At 38.9% G+C, this 23,019-nt stretch overlaps 1 long non-coding RNA gene across 2 annotated transcripts in view; it reads right to left on the bottom strand.

The window, feature by feature from the left end:
• Window positions 1-10,856: 10,856 nt before the first annotated feature.
• LOC310893765 overlaps window positions 10,857-23,019 on the bottom strand; it is a 30,253-nt gene continuing 18,090 nt past the window's right edge. Inside the window, exon 4 of one of the 2 annotated variants that reach the window (XR_014579274.1) lies at window positions 10,857-21,170. This is a non-coding gene — a long non-coding RNA (uncharacterized lncRNA). Of the gene's footprint in view, window positions 22,987-23,019 lie in introns of both variants that reach the window. The other variant, XR_014579275.1, reaches the window with a different exon arrangement.

A 23,019-nucleotide genomic window follows, 5' to 3' on the forward strand; every position in this document is an offset into this window, starting at 1 on the left:
CCATATGCTACTGAGTAGTCATGTGTCTGATACAAAGTGGTGGAGGTCCAGTTTATATTTCAACTTTTTATACATGAGATGGTAATTCAGCAGACTTTTATCTGAAGGGGCAAAACATCCAAGTTTCAATACCAGTAAGTATAATTCAAGAAGAAAATCTACTTCAGGGAAAAAAGAAAAATCTGCACATCCCTGCAAATCTTCGTACAATCCTGATGGGACTTTCTACTCAACTACAGTAGCAAGCGTAGCATACAGAAATCCACATTTGCTCTCATTTGACTTCTGAGGTAGGCCCTCAAATATTGATCCAAAATGGGTTTAGAACATGACTTACAAGACCATTAGAAGATACAGAAAGTTTCCAATGATTTCCAAATGAGTTTGTGAACTGCAAGGAACTGTTAGGACACAAGAATCGTTTCAATATTTTATGCTTAGCACACTCATGTCAAACAACACAATACCCATCAGCCCCAGAGAATCAGGAAATATTTCTTGATTCTGGATGTACCACCTCAGGGATACACCACAGTCAGTTAGCGCTTTTTATGCCTCAGAACAACAAAGAATAGAAACTAGGGAAAATGTTTCATTTGAGAAATGAGTCAAGCCCCTGTTTAACTACAAAAAATCTTTAGCACCTTAGTCATGCAAAGCCAGCAACACTTTTAACATCATCTAAAATTTAACATATGCATAGTTTTTAACTACTAATAAGTATACCACTATTAATTAGATTTAACTTGACATTTCTAATGCCATTATAGTGCAGTTTTTGTTAACAGCTATACAGGTTTCTTTGTTGTCCTAACAGAGAAGTACTATGTCATCTCTAATACCTGCTTAATCCACAGAGTGCTTATACTGGAAACTTGAAGCAGCTGTACTAAATATATATCTAGATACAGAAATCTTTAGCAAGGAATCACAAAACCAGACTACAGGTAACCCACCCCCCTCCCCAATTTTTGGTTTGTTTTTTGAAAGAAAAAAAAAAAGTAACAGTACTTGGACTACCACAACCAGTGCTAGCAAAAGTACAAGCATTATCACTGTTTCAACACTGGCAAGAATACATCTCCTGTATACATTAAAAGATAGTGTAAATGGAAAAGCTTTTGGACTTTCACCCACATCATTTCCAGCTAGAGGTTAACTTGTGTGTGATGGGAGGTACTGTTAATCCCAGAGCAGAGATCAAGCGCCAGCTACATCAGCACAAGTTGCTAGAAGATCCTTACACTGGGTAACGTGTCCTATTTGGGCCCTTTAGCTGCATCCGCAGTATCTCATCTCCAGGCTGACTAGATGTCTGAAATCTTTCCCACTTGGAAAGCTGATTCTTGCAAAAGTCTTGGATTGTCACTTAGGGACATGAAACATGTCCTTTAAAATGCCTGTAGTCCTATCATTTCAGTAGCTATGTGTCAAATGTGTATGCCAGATTCAGTTACACTAATGTTGCTTGGCATATAATAACTACATTGAGACACAAAATCCAACAGTGCATTTTGATTTAATTAAAGCAGATTTTAAAGCTCTAAGGAATTATTTCCGTTATCCATGGTGACTGTATATGTAACAACTTCCGTCTGTGAACTGTGCACATGCACACACCACTATTTAACCTATATCGCATCATTTTTAAAAGCACCTCTAACCAAAATTTCAGGGTATGGACTGACAACAGTTAAACTGGACTTGTTGGAACTAGATGATCTTTAATGTCCCTTTCAACCCAAGCCATTCTATGAAATTATTCCAAATGTTAACTGTTTGAAATGTGCACTTCAGTTCCTATTTGCATGTAGACTGCATGCTTTTTTCTACTTGATTAAAGACCCATCCTTCGTGATCATTATCTTCATTTACTTCAAGATAAGATTATGACTGTACAACTGGGAAGAGTTGTCATTTTTGAGGAAACAAAAGGTAAAGTGAAAGAACAACAGGCACACAAACAAACATCTGATAAGCTCTGTTAGGAGCAGGTCCTCACAGGAGGAACCTTACTCTGTGTTCATACTCAGACCTTAGGGCAACTTACAAATCCTGCCCAGTCACAGAACAGTGACCTGAAGGAAAGAGTCTGATGCAAATCAACATAGGTGCTATTATGCAAGACTAATAACATTAATTTAGAAAGCAGTGATTGAACCGAAAGCAGTGAATTTGAGAAAGATAAGTATGTTTTTACAGGAGGGAATAGCTCTCCCATGAGAGCTAGGGTGTATCTGGTGGCCACTTGTTGATTGACTTGTTCACTAAGCTGCAGCAGGGAATCAACCACCACCACAGCTGAGAAAATCCATGACTTATATATGTGTTCTCCAGGGTATGCGGTGTTGCTTCATTTTTTGTGTTTTAATATCCGACAAGGTGCCAACCCTGACAGGGGCTTTTCCTGTGAATGAAGTATTCATGATCATTCTCCCTTCTCCCTTGAATGGTCTCTTTGATGTGATGCTGCTATTAGCAGCAATTTTAATAGGATGCCTCCCATCTTACCGGCCTTATTTTCATGAAGTGTGTAGTATTTCACATCTTTGAGACTCCTCTGCCCATGAGTTCCACGGTTATTAGGGGAGAGGGACAGATACAGCTCACTTCCTTCAGAAGGGGTTCTGCCAAAGCAGCTGTTGCAGTTAATTGCTGAAGACAGACATACTCTCAATGCCAAGCACAATGTACAAATTACACCATGCTGCCTCAGTTCTGGACTCTCAGAACTCATTCTGTGTTTTCCCCCAAGGATCAAACCCCATCTGTTAACGCTCATGTATAGAAGCAGCAGCTCATTGATCATATCACTCTTATGCATGAACTATTAGCTAGAGAAATCATTTTAGCATTTGATTTGGGGCTGGTGTGGAGCTCAAAAATAATGCTGAAGAAGTGTTGGTTGATGAGGCTGTAAGAGGTGTCTATCTACTGGTAGGTTTCAGCACGGAAGCTGGTATTTTCTTCACACAAAATGGTGGTTCTTCCCTTTTATTAAAGTTAGTCAGATGTCCTTTGGAAGCTGATCATAAAGGGGAAAAAAAGGTCCTGTGATTTCTTTCACAAAAAAGTTTTGTCTGGGTCCAACTGGCATTTTCAACAGGAAGTATAAATTTTACTGCCATGGTTTGGCAAGAGGTAACCTTAGAATACTCTTAAAAACTCATTTTCTCAGATGCTAATTCATGTATACTCAAACTAGCAACAGAGGCAAAATTTATTTTTTGCTTTGCCAAAAGAATTGAAAAATCATTTCTTCAAGGAAAGGACATAACCCTCCCAGCACATACACAATTAAACAAACCACATGTATGCTTTCCATTGTATTTTATGTGAGCAGAGAGGTCTCTTAAACACCTTGAAGTAATACATTTTATGTCTGACAAGAAAATAACTGGCATGTTTATGGCTCTTCTACAGCTTTATCAGCAGGAACAAACAAAGTTTTCTGATTTATCTACTCAGAAATGGGGTTCACTGAGATTAGTTTGCCATGTCATTAAAATCACAAACCGTTGCACAGTCACTGAGAAAAACTCATTTCCAGGGCTATCTGGCTGCTGTTTTAGGATTGCTTGCAGACACTTCCAAGGCTAAAATTCACAGGGCTTTGGAATTCTTTTTTTTTTTTTTTCCCTCCCCTTGAATGAAGCAGGAACCATGTCAAAATATACACTATAATTTTAGCCTCCTCTCCAGTGTCTTCCTTTCTATACCTTCTAAGTTCCTTCATTACCATTTGTGTTTGGATCTTATTTTTAAGGGGAAATAAAAATCTATTTCATCTGTCAGTGACAGTTTCATATGCTAGGACATTGTTTCATATGTTTATTCCCTTACTCAGGCTGAATTAATATTAAATACCTCATACCTCACAAGAACTTAATCATAATCATTTTTATGGAAAAATTCAGAGTATAGAATTATGTAAGAATTAATCTTTTTTTAAAAAAATACGTACTCCCATAAGAAATAACTATACAGGTCTAGATAAAAAGCCTCATTTAACCCGAATAACCTCCTAAATTCAACTACGCTATTAAGATGTCACTTGCTGTCAAAGAAACTCTACCATATAGCCATATGGTGTATATATAGATGTAGCTATATATATATGGTATAGCCACATCCCCATACCATTTCTATAAAGCTTGTCAAGAAGCTTTCAGAATTTTACGCTCTACAAGACTCCAAACTGAGTTGAAAGTAGGAGAGAAAACATTAAAGATCATAAATAAAGTACATTATTGCATCATACCAACACTCCATGAAGTCCACGCTCCTGGGCCTGATATGGTCAGTAATGAATGTTTTGAGAAGGTGAGCCAAGACAGGAGACAATGATTTAATGCACTGCCAGTATGGAAATAGTATCCCTGAACCATAGATTACCGTATATCCTGAAGCAAACAAGTTTATCCTTATTAGTATAAGTCTGTATGTTCTCATCTATGTGCATGTCCTTCTTATAATCTGTTTATCTCTTGGACTTTATGAGATTCTGGGGCAATTTCCAGAATCTATCATTTCTGAACAATACATATTTATTTCACAGCTTTAGTATTTGCTAAAATATTTGATGTCCAATGCTCTTACTGACAACCAATCAACATCCCTAAAGTTTATTAACAACCAGTAAGCAGGATTTTTAGTTCTGTCTAGTTTCCAGACTAAAATGCAACTTATTAAAGCAAGCATGCAAAGCTGACCTGAGATTGAAAACATTACATATATGTTTGTCATTATATTTCACTTAATGTTTGATCAGTGGACAAGTCTCCTAGGATGCATATATTTTCTGGAAATCACAGCAGTTATTCAGCAAGCTTCATGATATTCACTGCATAATATCAGGCAATGCAAGAATAGTAATACCACATTCAGTCCATTTTATATTGATAAAGCTTTGTGTTTAATAACCACGTGGATGCTTGTTCTGATTAAACAGATTTCCTCCAGCAGTTTGGAGCTGCAGTGCCAGAAGCACATTGCACTGAAGGTACTCTCACCCTTACACGAATGGAACTATTAAATTTAGTGTCAAGTTACGGATTGCTCTCTAAACCATTTGATCCCACCTGTGAATGTTCAGGTTATAACTCATCTGTGTGCCCTCCAAAGTTCAGCTGTCAGGACAAGCCTTTGAACAACGCAAAGTTATTAGCCAGCTAGCCCCATATACATCCTCCACTTGTGATTTTAACTCCATGTCTGTACAAGCATCTCACAAAGCTATCAGAACAGTATGTGAAAACAGCACAGTTAACACGGACCCATCAGCTTTCTTGAGCTTTATCTTAGTACCCATTGAGACCAGTAATGGGTGAATATTAAGAATAACAGCAACAAAGAAAAATCAAAGAAAAAGCACATAGTCATCTACTGATAATATTTATTGAAAGGCATTGGGCCAATATTAAGCAAACAATCCAAAGGATTTACCCAGCTAGATATAAGAGTATGATCCTCAGAAATAAAAGCTTATTCTGAACACCACACAGGGCAACCTGCTGAGCTCAACTGCACTTCCCACCCCAAACGTTTGTAGAGTGAAAGAAGCTAATGTTAGTATTTGGTGAATAGCACCTATGCCAACATGGGACAGACCCAAGGAGAATGAATACAATGTTTCTTCAAGTATGCAATGTTTGAGCTGTTAGCCATTGCAAAAACATTAGGAGCAAGAAAGAAAATAATGAATGTTAGTGTACCAAAATAAAACAAAACAAAATTCCAAAATATATCATTTTAAAGGAATGTGCTTTTCTATTTTTTTGTCTGTTGACCTCTCATCTAGAGAAGTACGCTGTTCAACATCATTTAGCGCACAAAGAAGGAAAAATGTTCAACTGTTTCAAAGGAATGCACAATTTCAGCTCTTGTTGTAGGTTTCTTATGAATGTTAACCACATTGCTTAATACTGAGCACATATTGGATGAAAGAACAGTAAATCATCAGAGGTGGCCCTGTTGTAGCTTCACCCCTTCTCCCCCATGCTAAATCACTTCCACTTCCTTGTGGAACAGCAGCAGCTTCACATAATTCAGTTCCCTTCAGAATATTCATATTGGATTTAAGTCAGGAAATCATGATCTACTAAAAAGATTTAAGAAACTAAATTATGATCCCAACTACCAAGAATTCAACCTTTTACTTAACACAGATGAAACATAACAGAGAGCCCAAATGCTGACCAGTCCCTACACCTCATCCCAGAGGAATCAACATTGCTGAAGAGAGTCAAAGCCGTTACAGCACTGAGAGAACAGATACGATATTTACGGCTGGCAGAAAAGTTATAAGAAAGGAAGTCTGTTTTGTTCTGTAGAAATATTTCGGAATTCACTTTCTCAAATGTATCTCCCTTAGTGTAACAAGCAGATTCAAGCCTACCCAAAGGAATAGCAAGTGTAGCAGTTTCTTGAGCCAAGGACATGGAGATGAATGATTCAAGATGAACTGGCATTACACTGAAAATGGCTCATGACAGCAGTGAAATACAGATTTTTGTGATTCTCAATAGACAGGTAATGACTAAACTTTATGATTTCAAACCGCAATTGCTTTGTCTCTCATAATTACCTCAGAGTCAAAAATTATTTGTTCTCAGGGCCCATTTTCCTCAAAGAGCCCTTATAAAAACATAAACATGGCCATTATTCCAAGATACTGACATTTAGAAAACAGTGCAGCTAAACTTCTTATCCTCTCCCTTTAAAACATAGCTAGGTCACCCACAAGGTTACAATTTTTTGTATTATTATTTTACCTTTTCTTGAATCCTCTTGTCTTTCACTGTCAATACAAGTTTCCAAATTACATGGATAAGAATCTTTATGAAATAGAAGAAGAAAGATTTATGCAGTGGATTATCCATAATTTAAGCAATTTCTTTTGCTGCACAGCTAAAGAAGCTTTCACATCTGGAATTTGAGACCTGAACGCATGCTTTCTCCCTCTTCCCAAAAAAAGGTAGTCTTCAAGTGTTGCACAATCCTTTTCTGCAGAGCAAGCAGTGAAAAACAGAACATCAAATGCAGAGCCTAAAACAAATGACCAGTGTTAAAATGTGAGCTGGAAGAATTGAGGGGAAGTTCTACCAAATGCAAATCATTTCCCTGACAGCATGCTCTAACAGTCCTACTTCTGATAAGGCTATTCTGCTGCAAAATAGAATGGTAGTAACTAGGTCCTGATTTTTCCTCCCCTTCTTGCTACAAAGAATAAATCCTAACGCCTCTTAAAGCTTGTTCCGCTGCAGTTAAGCTGTTAGGAAACTGCTGTTCCTAGCATACTCCCCTCCTTTGCCCCCCCAGCTGTATTTCACCAACTGCACTGTCTGATTTCACTTTTGTTTGCGCACAGTCCTGTTATGTGGATTTCAGCCAGATTAATGCATTCTTTCATTCTCCACTTCCTAAACTGGAACTGCAAGGCACCAGTCACAGGGCATAACAATGTAAGCTTATATAAAGCTTAGCTTGCAATTGGAGCCTTTGCCTTAAATCATACCTGCAAGCTCATTTCCCTTCAAGTCATTATATCTCCTTCTTTGAGCCCTTCTCTACTTTGCACCTTTGATCAGCAGACAAGAATTAATGTTTACCTGGATTTTGTAGTGGATGTAAAAGCAGCAGAGCACATTTTCATCAATTATTATCCTAAATTCTTGACTTTAGAGTTAGGGAAGGGTTTTTTTCTTTTCTTTTTTTTCCCCTTCTTCTTCTTTTCTCTTTGTCATCATTGATCTTTTAAGCAGAGGTGTCCCAGAGAGAAGCCAGGTTCTTATTACAGCTAGGCAATTCAGTTCTCACAACTCCGCAGACATTGGAGATTAACTCAAAGTCCTTAAGTCTTTACTAAGGTTACTTCTGTCTACAGTAAATTATTTAGAGCTTGGCTAATACTGTAGAATTTATCCTGAAGCTATTAAATACAGATGCCAAAGACTAACCAGTCAGAGATATGTTATGGGCCTCCTGTACATCAGCGTCTGTGGGAGGCAAAATAAACCATTTCTTTACTTTGTCAGCATAGTTTCTGGAAAGCAATCCATGTGGTAAGGAAATACTACTGCTTTGCAGGATTCTTCTCCCACTCTTCCCTTCTAGCTTTGCACAGCTAAGGAAAAAAAAAATAAATCTCTCAATGGATCCAGGAAAGGATCCAAAACAGATTTTCATGTTTGTTTTCGGTGTTAGCTCATCCCACACTACTTGCACATACCCTTCCCTTTAGGTTCGGAGGCTTGACACAAGCAACCATTCCGACATTTCACGCTTGGAAACTTGCCTTCAGCAAATCCATTTTATGTTCATAAATGACTGTTTGGCTGCTTATACTTCAGCCCATCTGTTTGGATGGCACAAGGCCCGCTTACAAGGTGAACTTCCAGTTTCACTACTCTTCACATCCTGTGATGCAAACCAATTTTGTGCACACTGTACAATTTGCCTGCCCTCACATTGGTACAAGGCCCTGCTGCATCAGAAACACTGCTTCTGTGCTTTTATCAAATTTGTTGGCATTTGTGTAGCTCTGACCACCTGAGGAAGAAATCTGTATTTGTCAGCACTGAAAGTTGCCAAGTACACTTGTTGCTGTGAAGCCGAGGAAATGTTACAAAGCTGAGCAACACATCATAGCATGAGAATTTTAATTGCAAGCACTCTGCAAAGCCAGGCTCACCACGAGCAGAAGGACAAGAACAGTAAAACTGAAGACACAAACCACAGACAGAGAAGCCAAGCAGGTGAAAGCATAAAGCTCTGCTTTGTTGTAACGGTTCTTTCAAGGCGGACAAGCACTAGGACATAATGGTTTTGCATTACATCTAGCTTGTACCTAAGATCAATGTTATGTTTTACGCCATTCACTGAAAAATCAGATGAGGCTGAAGACACGTCTTGTGAAGTTCTGAAGTACATGACCAAGCTCTTCCAGAGGAAGGGGCTGCTTGCCAGTAGGCTTGTTTCAGGCTCTGCTAACATCCGTGCTTCAGCAGCCACGTGTACACCCACCTCTTGCGTGCTGCATGTGGGTATTTACTGAGCACAAAGGGAGACATCTGCAGTAATCCAGATGGCTAGAGCCTTGAAAGCGTAGGAGGACATCATCTGGTTGCTACGTAAGTTTGCCTTGGCCAGTAGCAGAGTTCTACATTTTGTTTAATAGCCCCTTAAATTCCTTACTGGAACAAAGAGATAAAATAGTTAAGTGCTGTACTGGCTTTCTTAACTAGAAAAAACTTGCTAGAACAAGAGTAAGTCAGTGGTATATAAAAAAATGTTTTTCCACCCTTCCTTTAAGAAAGGCAGTAACAAGCCAAGGAAAGCAAAGACAAGCTTTCAACATATGATATCAGCTGTCAGAACGCTTTAGTTTAAGAGTTTAGTGAAAAATTCTCATTTCCCCAGTCCAAAATAATGTGACAAAAAATTCCAAACGAGCATTCTGACACCTGAAAGAACAGTTTCTTCTTGTTGTACACTGTTTTTATTAAAGAAATCTGAACTGTTTCTTCCTGTTGTACACTGTGCTTTTGTTAAAGAAATCCACTGGCTTCTCATGCCACAATATTTAAAAGGGAAAAGAGAACCACCTACAAGTGAACTCAATTTATCACTAAAATAGTGATCCATTATGTGCACAGAAAACAGTAAACAACAGAGAATAAGGCCCTCAGCTCTGGTATGGCAACTATCCAGCATCAGCAAGAATAACATCAACCTGCTTGTTTAACAAACGCATACAGTATCAGTCCAGGTGAATTTAGCAGCTCTCACACAGCACATAGACAACTCCCACCCCGTATGACAAAAATCTTTAATGACAGTAATAAAAATATGTCAATATAGCAGCCAAAACCCAAAAAGAGCAACCAGATCCTGTTGTAAAAGGGGTAAATAATTCTCTTCTCTTTGGATGCAAAATTAGAGAGATCTATATCCATTTACATATATGTATATAGATATATAGATGCACACACACGTATTTATATATAGGCACACCCTGAAAACACACATATGAAGCAGCTGATCAAAAAATATAGATTTTGTTCTTCTACTTCACTGCAAGCTGGTAGTAGCTGGGCAGGTAGCAAGATCTTGTTCATCATGAGCTGTTTGTTTTGCCATCTCCTGTCATCCTGCTGTCTCAGTCATTTCATTTCTAAGTTCCATGGACCAAGACTTCTCTGTCCCAATGAAGCCATGGCTTTTGGCTCCTTTAGGCATATCCTGTATGCATTTTGAGTTTGTGGACTGTCACAATAAGAATTTGCTTCCTCCACTCTTCCACATGCCTTATTGCTTTGATAAATAGCAATGATTTCCAACATAGCTCTTAGTATAAGATTTTCAACTCATATCATTTCCTGTTCTTGCACGCAGGATGTATTTGCTCGGTTCTAGTAAACACTTGGTCCAGTTCCATTTTCATTTTGAATGATGCAAACTCTGTCTTCAATATGCATCGCTGATCTAGATTTTCTAATGTTTTAATGAAGCAGGACATTTTAGTTCTGCATCCCGTTAGGGGCTCCTCAGTACAACAAAGAAATGGGGATACTGGAGCAAGCCCAGCAGACAGCCACAAAGATAATTAAGTGACTGGAGCATCTGTTGTGGGAGGAGAGTCTGAAAGAGCTGGGAATGTTCAGCCTAGAGAAGAGAAGCTCCCATCTCACTGATATGCATAAATACCCGGTGGGATTGGGGTAAGAGTGGAGAGGGCAATGAAGAAGAGGAAGCCAGACTTTTCAGCAGTGCCCCATGAACAGAAGAAAGGCAATGGACACTAACCAAAGTACAGAGATTTCATTTTTTTCTTTTTTTTTTTTTCCCTTCCCCCTTTAATAACAATAGTGATGAAACACTGGAACCTGTTGCTCAGAAAGGTTCAGCTCCGGAGATACACAAAACCTGACTGGAATCAGTCCTGAGCAGCCTGGTCTAGCTCTGCTTTGAGCAAGGGGGGTTGATCTAGATGATTTCCAAGAGTCCTTTCCAACCTCAGCTATTCTAAAGTTTTGTGAAATTACAAGCTATTACTATTAAGTCCTAAGCACACGTAAATGATAGCATCAATTCTGCATAAAAATAAGAGCTTCAAAAAAAAAAAAAAGAAAAAAAGAAAGAAGATAGAGTTTAAAATGTCATCACTTTGATTCCCAAATGTATAGATTCATTGTTGGTGTAGTGCTAACATATAATATTTACTTGAGTTTTTATAATGTTTCTCTTAAACATAATACAGCATTTTTGTGTACATGCATTCATACAGACACACAAATAACTATATATAGTACGTCTTGTTGCAGACTGCTAGCTTGGCGCTGTTTGACCAGATAGTTGGTCTATAACTCCTCCTAAATCTCAAAGTATTTTGAAATTTTTCTATCTCTCACCTCTTCCACACATGCATGCAGCAGTCTGCTTCCCCTCTTCCTTCCTAGAGGCATCTCATTCCCCAAGAATACCAAGTTGTGATAACCAACAGCCAGTGATGGTAGTTTGACTTTGCCAGGGCCTCAATCTAGATGAAATCACTTTTCAAAAAAAGACCACAGTTCTAAGAAAATTCAACAGCAACATACATTTCTCAAAACTTCTTTCCTTGGTTAAGTTACACATGTTCACCGGCCTTCCCCACCAATCAGAAGATACTGCCAATTCAGTTTTGTAGCAGGCAGGAATGGGTTGATGAAGGGGTAGATGGGGGTTGAGACTTTTACACTTAGATTAAATTTTCCATGACCAACAAATCTTCCACCCATTGCATTTGCCAAGTACAGGAACACACATCGATGGATCAGATGCAGGTGCCTGATAGGGTGCCATATGGCTGAAAGGTGGACAGTCAGCAGAGCACACCATGCTCATGTGCCTCTTGGAGGCTGTGTACACTTATCTCTATCAGCTCTTCACTCTTTTCGGAAACTTTATTCCTTTACCATCTACCCCTGAGGTCACAATTGCAGAGGTGTTTTATTATTATTATTATTATTATTATTAATAATAATAATAATTTTGTTTGTTTGTTTTAAATGTGGACAAGAGTTTGAAGTTTTCCATTTGCATTACCACACTGGAAACACAAAACAGAGATCCCTGTGGCCACTGTCCTACAGGCGACCTCCCTTTTTCCTCTCTGCACAGTAAGGACAGCTATTTGTCTTTTTAAAGCTCCATGGTACTGGGATTCGTGCCCCATTTGTTACCCACTCTCCTAAGTTCTTTGCATTACCAATCTTTAATCAGCAGCTTTCCATTTTATAAAGTGTCACCCTCTAGTGTATTATTTAACATTTATCTAAATTAAAATCTCACCCTACTTAAATTTTGCCTCTTATTCTAAAATCTCTTGATCAATCATTCTGTAGCTGGTTTGGCCTTTATGAATTTGATCAATGCATGCTTCATTTTATCTTCCAGATTGTTTAATAGAAACCTTAATTAGTGTTTTCATTAATTAATACCAGACCCAGTACTGATCCACTGATATCCTATTTGATACCTCTCTCACCACTGGTGTTTCACTGCTAATTATTCTTGCATTGTAGCCCAGGCAATTCTATATTCATCTTAAAGGATTATGAAGCAAATAAAGTTTTTTTTTTTTCCTACCAAGTTCTTCCTGAAGGAGCTCCCCACACATAGCAGCAAAAAGCCATACTAGAGTTAGATAACAAAAATCCAATGTGTTTTCTTTGTCTGCTAAACACATAATATGCTGGGGACTATTAACTCTGTTTGAATAGGAAAGATCAACTAATTATTTATATATGCCTCGAAGAAGCATGAAAACATCTTTCTCACTGTACTGATGGGCTGTGAGTTAGTTTTATGGTGCTTGACAGGGCCGTAGGGTTAGAAAGGACAGGCCAAAATCGGCTGCCAGATTCCCAAGCAGCAAGCTTGGCTTCTTTGCACCTCTAACTCGCATCCAGGGTCTAACATGTTAGAGCCCCACGGTGTTGTCTGCCCTGCACAATTAATCTTCCTATAGAGTTGCTGTGCAGTAAGTAGCCTCAATTTTGCCTTCAAACACAGGAAAACAGACCATTAAAACCACACTAAGTTGCTAGCCATCAGAAAACACTCGGATCCATCCCCCTCCAAGCACTGCAGTGAAGGGGACCTTTTCTCATTAGCCTTTTCTCTCTCACATACACAAATCTTCCAGCTCTGAAGAGGACTCATCTGAATGTTTTCCATCTCTTACTCAGAAGAGTCCAATGCAAATGCACTTTCACAGGAGGTCTGCCTCAGCTGGACAGCACTTAGAAATACAGTACAATCCTTATCTTTAATGATCCTGTTCATTTAAGACCTAGTCAGAGACATACAAGGTCAGATTATCTAGAAAACCCACTCTAGAAAACCCATTACAAGACGGACATTGAGGCCCTGGAGCGTGTCCAGAGAAGGGCTACGAAGCTGGTGAAGGGCCTGGAACACAAGTCCTGTGAGGAGCGGCTGAGGGAACTGGGGTTGTTTAGTCTGGAGAGGAGGAGGCTCAGGGGAGACCTTATTGCTGTCTACAACTACCTGAAAGGAAGGTGTGGGGAGCTGGGGGTCAGCCTCTTCTTACAGGTAGCTAGTGATAGGATAAGAGGGAATGGCCTCAAGTTGTGCCAGGGGAGGTTTACGTTGGAAATGAGGAGACATTTCTTCTCAGAAGGAGAGTCAGGCATTGGAACTGGTTGCCCAGGGAGGTGGTGGAGTCACCGTCCCTGGGGGTGTTTAAGGAAAGGATGGACTTGGTACATGGGACACGGTACTTAGGGACATGGTTTAGCGGGTAATATAAGTGGTAGGGGTATGGTTGGACTAGGTGATCTTGGAGGTCTTTTCCAACCTTAATGATTCTATTATTTTTTGAGAGTATACAAAAACTGCATAGTGGACATCAAGGACTAAATCTGTAGAAGTACTTGGGGTTAAGAGACTCATAATATCTTACTAGGATCCCCATAACAGTCTCTAGAATTTTTTTATTATTATTATTATTTTAAATCTTATCAGAACAGTTATAGTAAGAGCCAGAAATGTTACTTGCTTTTGAGATACCTTCCTTTTCTTCACACCTAAACAGGAGAGAAGGTCTTTATCAAACCGAGTCTGGTTCCAGCAATTCACTCTTGAACACTTTGCAGATGCTCTTTGAAATATTTCTCATATAAGGCTAGAGAAAGGTAACAGGGGAATTTAACATGCATTCAGTCATACTTTACATACATTTTTCTCCTTTAAATTAAGAAGACTCAAATATAGTTCACTAAACTGGTAGTAGCATCCTCTAGTAACATACCTCTGGTATTGAAACCTGCTGTGCAATTGCTATTCAAATGTGCAGTATCTTCTGCTTTTTTTCCTTGTGGCTTTATACCTATGCAAAACTTTTTTTTTTCTTTTTTTTGCTTTTTTAAATACAGCTACCATTCCCAAGACAATTCAACAGCTGAGAAAAAATAACTGACCTTTTCTCCCATCTTCTCATAGTCTATAATCTTTTTCTTCTCTGAAGCCTTTCCAAATGATCCCCAAGGAACACATCCCTTGAAAACATTGCTACACACCACAGAAGAAAGGAAGGGGGCTGTGACTGGCTGTATAAGGGGTCACCTTGCCCCCTTCTTTTCCCCTAGTCCTAAGAGACCTAAACTAGCTTACTGTTTATGGACAGTACTGCTAGCTAATGCTAGCTAATTCTTTTTGTTTGTTTTGTTTTGTTGTTTTTTTTTGTTTATTTTTTTTCTCTCATCTTTGCGAAGACATCAGATTTGAGGCTGGTGAAGTAAGCAAGCAAAGAGAGAAGATACTGTGAGCGTATGAAATGTGACTTATCCTAGAGCAGAGAGTGTGAATCCTACTAATGACAGTGTATACAGGATCTAATTGAAAGCATATACGTAATCTGAAAGCCAGTGGAGAGTAAGGACCAAGAAGTGCTGAGCACCTTGAACTCCAAGTGCAATTAATAGTTCAGCTGCTTAACATCTATTGAAAAAAAACATACCTGACTTCATAAAAGACTCAATTTTTAAAGGCCTACCTCCCAGGCCAGTTCATTTCTGTGCTGATCAGATGAAAAGAAGAATGTGTTAGAAACCTACATAAAGCAAAAGGAAGAATCAGCATGACAGTTTAGAGTTTAGAATAAAAGCTTGGCCAACGGGCTCCTGAATTTCATGTAGTAAATTGGCAAATGCCAGACTTGAATGGCATTTGAAAGTAAAAAGACACTCAGAAAATGTATTCTGGAAAATTATTATTGGTACAGGCTTTCTCTGCTTAAATATCAAAGGGTGCTCTTCCTAGAAGCTGCATGTCAATCTGTTCTTTCTGCTTTTTACATACTCTAAAAATTATTTTAGGATTGAATTAGCTGTCAGGTTTGGGTAGCCTGGATCTCTCGTGCTGATGATATACAGCCACTTTAAAGACACCAAGCAGAGAAGATTGCTCACATTATGAGTGGATGATCAAAAAAGTGTGCCTGGAGAATGAGACAGAGCAGTGGTTTCAGTCTTATTTTCTATTTTAGAACCTAAGGATGTGTTTAAACGGGAGCACCCATAGCCAGATGTATCATCATCTCACAAAAAACAGCTGCAGAAATGCAAAGATACAACAATAATGGTCATGAGTTCAAAAGCTTTTGTATGAAGTAAGATCGAAAAGTTGCAAACTGTTTGGAGTAGGCAGGAGACAGACACAGAGGGAAATAAAAGAGTATAGAAGAATAGGGTACAGCACAGAAAGGGTGAGCTTTTATTGCTTTTACTCCATACAGCAGAAGAACCAAGCCACAGGACATATGAAACACAGGAAAGAAGTAAATTTTTTTTTTTTTAGAATGAAATAGGAAGTGATTAAAATGTGGAATTTTTTGCTGCAAGCCATCTCAGAGGTCAAATGTTAGTCAGATTCAAAAGAAGATTGGACACATAAGCATATAATGGGAACATTCATTAGAAATGGTACAGGCTGGGATGTATGCTTCAAGGCATAAGTCCCTAATCAACTCTAAGGAATTAGAAACCAGACTTCTATAAGCAGTTATCCTTGCAGACAGGGAAAGAATCATTAATTTATTTATAATGCTTCTGACCCAAAATACAAGGGGAGTATATAGAAACAAAAGAAAACAGGAATAGACTTAAGAGAAAAAATACAAATGAATCAACATGTGATGACTTAAGAGGAAAAAAACAACTTGCTCTTTAAAAAAAAAAAAAAAAGATCTGAAACATCAATTCATCAGCCAGAGAGAAGCAAATGAGATTCCGAGGTTAGACCCAGTAAAATGCAAATATGAGAAGGAAGGAAAAATGTTCCACATTTTTAAGTGGAATAGAAAAAAGCATGACAGTTATAAAGAGGGTGGAAACAGAACAGCACCATACTGAAGAGATCGATAAATTGATTTTTTTTATTAAAACAAAAATTATAAGAACCAAATTACAAAGCAGATGCAACATTAACCATTAAAATTTTATTAATGTAAGATGGTTCTTCTCTGAGGGACGCAGTTTGTCTAAATCATTTACTATATGTACTTTCTCATCCTGAGCCTGGACGTGGTTCAATTCTAGCACAGGCAGAAGGTAACAGAGAAATGATCCTTCACCAACAGCACTGAAACTTGTTGACAGGAAAGGGTGACGAAACCTGAATTATGTGCTTGTGCACAGAAAGGATCATTTGACAAGGTTGCCAACCTAGCTTCCTTTGACACTAAATTCTCAAGGAAGGAAGGCAGGAAGAGAAAACCTGCCACAGATTTTCCTTCTCATGAGTCAAATGTGATGAACAGATTCCAACTGCAAAGCATGTTATTAACTTTTCTCAAATCTGAACACTGCGTATGTTGATGGACAATCTGTTGATTGCTGGTGTGTGCTTCTTCATTAACCCAGCATTGCCTCAAATGTACCATAAGGCATGTTTCAGCCCAGGCCATTTGATTATCTTCTCCGGTGTACAGTCAAAAGAAACCCCTGGAAATCTACGGAACCCCAACAAGACATGTCATAGTCACTTTACCATCCCTTTACCATCATTGCTGGAGTTCACTGAGCAGCCATGTACATACATACATACCCCTACTGTTTGTGTTTGGCATGGTAACTTTCAACCTTATAAACTCCTGGAAGAGAATCTCTGTGAAGATGTAACTGAATTATAAGTATAATATTACTATTAGACCTACTGTCTTTTCTCCCAGTGTGTGGAACCACAGGTGCTAGATTCACACAGCAAGGAGGCAAGGAGGCAATGTGATGTAGAGGGTGACAGCTGGGGTATGTGCCTGTGCCCCACAGCTGAAGATATACAAAAGACATACAGTGCAGAAAGCACCAACCTCTCCATTATTTGGGGAATGCTCAATGGTGAACAGATCACAGATTGGGTCACCGAACTGGTCACGGCGTATCAGACCTCACAGTGGGCTACAGACATTGGTGAGGCACAGCAAAGACGTGAGAGAGAAAGCTAAGAGATGAGAAACTGTGAGCTATTGTGTACCCGCAGGCTGGTGGGGCACGGCCTCACCACCCAGGCCCCGTCCCACTGCCCCCATGCAGGGTGCAGGGCAGAAGGGAAGGGGGGTCACTGGACACTGCCCAGAGCCCAGGTCACTAGGCAAGTCCATGGGTGATGAGGCAGGTCTGGGGTCAGGCTGCAAAGTCCTTTCATGGGTCAGGGCCCGTGTATGCATTGGCAGGGTCCACAGCAAAGCACGGGCATGGCTGTGATGCAGCTGCAACATTGGTTGAGGTCCAAAGAGACAGAGTTTGAGATTAAAACCAGATTCTGGGTGAACAGGGGGCAAGAGACCCTCACCAAGGCCTCCCAGCTCTCCACCCATGACCACCAGCTGTACAATTGCTAGACAGGGGTGAGGGATGCCCTCAGGGCCTGACACGAGGTGAAAGGCTCTCCTCACCCATTTCTGCCAAACAGAAGGGGTATTGTTGTGTTCTTGTATCATGAGTTATGGCATGAGAAGATCTGGGTTCTCTTTGTATGTCCTAGAGTTTGCCTTAAGCGATTCATAAGAGCAGCCATACCCAGCCTGAGCACGTTTCCGTCAAGACCTGCCTCCTGCAATGGCCGGTAGCGGATGCATGAAGAAACGACTCTGAGCAGATCAGGCACACACTGCCTCTTCTCCACGATACTTCCAACAATCTTCCAACAGTCTGCATGTCATGGACTTCCTGCACCAGAAGTGGTATCTTTAGGTGCACCAACCCAGATGATTTTTTTTTTCTTGCATAAATTCATCTAATTCCTCTAAAAGTCCATATAAATTCTTGGCACCCACAACATCTTGTAGCAATGAGCTCCGCTACTTAGCATTCCTAATTCTGACAAACTCATTTATGAATCAATTTGAGTTCCTCTAAAAAGCAAAAAACCTATACATTAGTGTAGTTAAATTACTGCTGAATTTTTATGGGTAACTGAGAACAGACCTTGATCTCATACAGCTATAGCAGTATCAGTTGCTTTGAATGACTTCCTACTACTGTACATGCAAATATAAAATTTCAGGCTTAGAGATTCAAGTAAAAGGACTCTTGGAAAGAAATGATGCAATGTTTTTACTTTGTGTAAAATATGGAAGCCAAAATGTTGAGCAGATGAAAGGAAAAAGTAAAGGGCATAATGTTAGTAGAAATTTTATTGTGAAGAGATACCTCCAGAGACTGAACAAGCAGAGCAATCACAGAGTCAGCACCATTTATCACTGTGAAAAGACTCAGTGTTCCCACTACAGCCTTCTGTTTCTATGGAAAAGGCATTCTGTTAGCTTTCTACCTGTTGTGATCAATATGATACAATGAATATGCACAAATGCAGTTTCCAGACATAATCATATATTCATAATAGAGAAATGATACACAATTTGTCAGTCAGAAAATATTTAACATATGGTTGGAACAAAATTACTTTACAAATACTGCATTTGGGTTACTTAGTGCAGCATATAATTGGGAAATTCTGCCTCACTCTATGGATCATAGAGAAAATGTGAGAAGTAGAGTTGCAGTACTGGGATAGATCAGTGTATCATGAGAATGATATCAACCTCTGCTGGTATCAAATGCAGGGACTTTTTTCCCTGTGTCTCTGCAATGGGAATGTGCACATGGGTGATTAGGATACTGTGCTGTTATACCTCTATCGCACTGCCTTTTGAAGGGCAGGAAAAGTTGCCCTATCCTTGAATATTGCTTCTTTGGTTTACATGCATTATATTGAAGGAGTGGGTTTCAAACTCAGCTCTCTGGAGAGCTGTTTGCCAAAGCCAGCTGGGCATAGCTTACAGAACTCTTCCAGTCTATCTTGAGTTCCTTCAAGCAACTTCAAGCTGTTGCTGCTGTCTAACATCCTGTAAGAGAAGCTACCCTCTTTCCCAGATGGCATCAGCTCATGCCAGTGACGCTCTGATGGCTTTAAAATCGCAATGAAAAGGAAACTTCCATTTTCTTCATGTCTCCATTTTAGCTTTTGGTTGCTATTTATTTATTTATTTGGAAGGACTTCCTGTGCACAGAACAATCAACTTATTGAAAGCTCTTGAGCTGCTGTGATTGTGGGTGAATAAAGAGGTAAGTTTCATGCTTTCAGGAGAACATTTAATAAGCAGGTTTATTGTGGAGTTAGTGGTGTCACTACTGGAATTAACAGGGCACCTCACCTCCCCCCATTTTTCTATTTAAAGCCCATGCTCAGCATATGGGTCATTCTATCACCCTATAGATGCTTCAAGTGCATGTGTAAGACATAGTACTTTTCTGTTTCCATTAATTTTTCCAGGTCATTCCAGGAAATAACATGATGATATTAACATTGTGATTTACTACTGTTCTCTTTTGCTTCTCATATCTCTCCATTCCAGAGTGCAGTAAGCTAACCTTCTGCTCTGTTGTCTCAATGCAATTTTCCTTATCACCTCATGGGAGCTAAGTCCATATCTTCTTCATAAGCCTTTGATTCTGCTTTAAATAACAATCTTCAATCTGACTTTACAAGAAGTGCACTGTGCTCCCTGCTGTCAATACAATGTTTGATTCAGTAAATAAAACTATTATGACACTCAATAAAAAAAATTATTAACAGTGCAAGAAAATAACATTTTCCTAAACTGTCAGTTATCCACCTGGGAAGACTGAATATCAGAAACATCTGTATTTATTTTTGACTATATCACAATTTGATTCAAAAGTACTGACTTATTTCATTCCCTTGATTAAATGGGTACACAGAGTGCCTTTTATCGGAAATTAAGTAAAAGTTGTGTATGAGAGAGATGAAGATTGCTGGAATAGAAACAAATGCTTTTGGTGAAAAGGAAAACGGTCTTTAATATCCATTTTTGTGTGTCAGGTATAGTATTCATGTCTAATTTACCTGATGCATTTGCAAGGAGTTCTCTTCTCATAGGACATGAAGCTCAGGCAACTGGAAATACAGACCAAATCTCAACTAAGGGTGAGAGGTTTAAGGCCCAGTACCCAGTCAGTCTAGTTATGGCCACTATGACACAGTGAACACTGGTATTCTATAAAGCGGATTTTGCCACCACTGATTCATTGCATATTGATGACATATATAAAAACATTGTCTGTCGTCTGGCCTGGATTCTAACTTACAACTGTTAAAGGCTTGGTAACAGATCTATTTCAGCGTATCCTGAATATGGTGCAGACAAAATAGAAATCTTTGTCTCCCAACCCCACTACCTGGACATTCACTCTTTTGGTTGCCTCCCCATATTCCTGGTAAATGACCATGCTGTAACCACAGAATGACCAGTTGTGATATTATACAAAACTGCAGTGCTCTAATGATCTTATAAATAGGTGCAAGTTGTATCCATTATTTAGCATTTATAACAAATCATTCAAAATGTTTAGTATTAAATTACAATTTGTACTTGATTCCATCTTTCACCTATATGCCTTCCACCACAAAATTACCTCGTGTATTTTATTCAGCAATGAGCAAGTACATAGAGGTAGCATAGATAAAACACATTTGTAAGAAAATAGTTTACTGCATGCATTTTCAATGGAAAGGATGAAAAAAAAGCCTTAGTTCCATTCTTAGATTCTGCTTGATCCTCCGTACCAAAAGCTGAAAGGAGGCTAGAAAGCAAAGCAAGCACGTTATTTCTATCTTCTCTGCAAATAAAAGGCTTTAGTTTCTACAGCTGACACATTACAGCACCTTTGTATAACCACAATTAAATTTAAAAAATAACATGAAAGTTCAAACCAGGGATATCAGAGGACAATTTCCAGTGAATTTACTCTGAGGCAAATCCAGAGTACCTCCAATGAAGTCATGCCAGGGCTTGCACTGGCATACTATAAGATGACATTTATTAATATGGCCATACGTTCAAAGGAAAACACCTGTCACTTGTGATATCACTTTCAAGGCCACAGAATACTGATTCATCAGTTCACTTATAATACTATCCTTTTTTCACTCAAGCAACATCATTCAGAACTGAAGTGCTCTCTCAGTACCTTTTAAGTTCTAAAATGACTACAGTGAACAAAGATCAGTAACACTCACATGCCCTTTCAGCCAAAGGACAATATGAATTTTTCACCCTACATATCATTTACTCAATAGCATATTTGTCCCACTGTGTCACTTCTGTTGGGTAAATATAGCAAAGACTACCCTTTATAGCAGTGTGTCATAAACAAATATTGTCTACACATAGTAGTTTTTTTAGAAAGTAATTTTGACTGAGAGAAAAACAGAAATTCCCAAGCACTAGAAAATAATTTTCTAGGTAATCATGGGCATGCAGTCTCTGCTGCCAGAGATGTCACTCTGAAATTACATTCCTCCCTCTGCAGCATGAAATTCCTACTGTACTGAAGGTAATGGCAATGCCTTATTGATTTTACGGGGATGAAGTTTTCATCCCGTTCTTTCCAAAGCATTAGGCTAGAACACCATTTACCAAGTTATTCTGCTAACAGGTTCCCTTCTGAGCTTACAGCCTGGTTGGGAGTGCTTTGCCCTCACAGCCCCCCGGTTTGTGAGTCAGAGATTCCACGTGAAGCAGCTCAGCTGTTGATAAAAATTATCAAATTGCAAACTTCAGCCTGGTCTTAAAAAATGATCTTGCTTTCAGTGAAATGAGTTGTCTTCTCATTTGACATGAGATGATGGGCTAAGGCCAGAACTCTTACCACCTCTAAACCACTCCTGAATTTTTCTAAGACTTCTCAAATTCTCTTACCAGTTTAAAGCATTAAACTTCTACTAGGTAACAGAAGGGACATGTTGGGCAAACCCATTTCAGTATGCATCATGGCAAATTCCACTGAGAGCTTTATCAGCTGTTTATTAATGCTTGAGGAGAAGGTTGATAAAAACAGCTGTGCAGAAAGATTAAATATATTTCCCATGCTGACATTCATATTGACTCAGAGTTCACAAAAACCTCTCAAAATATTAGCTGTGAAGCAGCATCCATCTAGACCAAACAGATTACACGCCATTTTGTCAGTCAGGACCTTTCATCAGAAGTAAAACAGGTAGAAGTAAATGAGAATTTATAGACAATTCCTTTGCCTCAAAGTTTGCTGCTTTTACAACCATCACACCCAACTGCTACAAAAAAGGTCATAAAAATAATGAAATTTGGATGAATGGGCTGCAGATTGCAGCAATAAACATTTATGTTTGCCCTTGGAGCTTATTATAGTGTATTTAAATAGGAATGTAGAAGAAAGTCTCATATCCTCACTGTTATTACTCTGCAGTGAATGGTGCAGGGAGGATGCCAGGTAACATCTACTTGCAAACATGTACCAGTGTTGTAAAGCAAATGGATACAAATGACTTATAGAAGTTATCTAGTTCAACACTTCTTTAGAGTTTTTCACCACTTGCTCTTCAGATCTTAGATGGCACATTCGCGAACAATTAAAAAACCTGTAACATTAGCAAAACAGAAGGCCAAATATA

The sequence above is a fragment of the Anser anser genome (assembly GCF_964211835.1).
Source record: "Anser anser genome assembly, chromosome: 2".
Lineage (NCBI taxonomy): Eukaryota > Metazoa > Chordata > Aves > Anseriformes > Anatidae > Anser > Anser anser.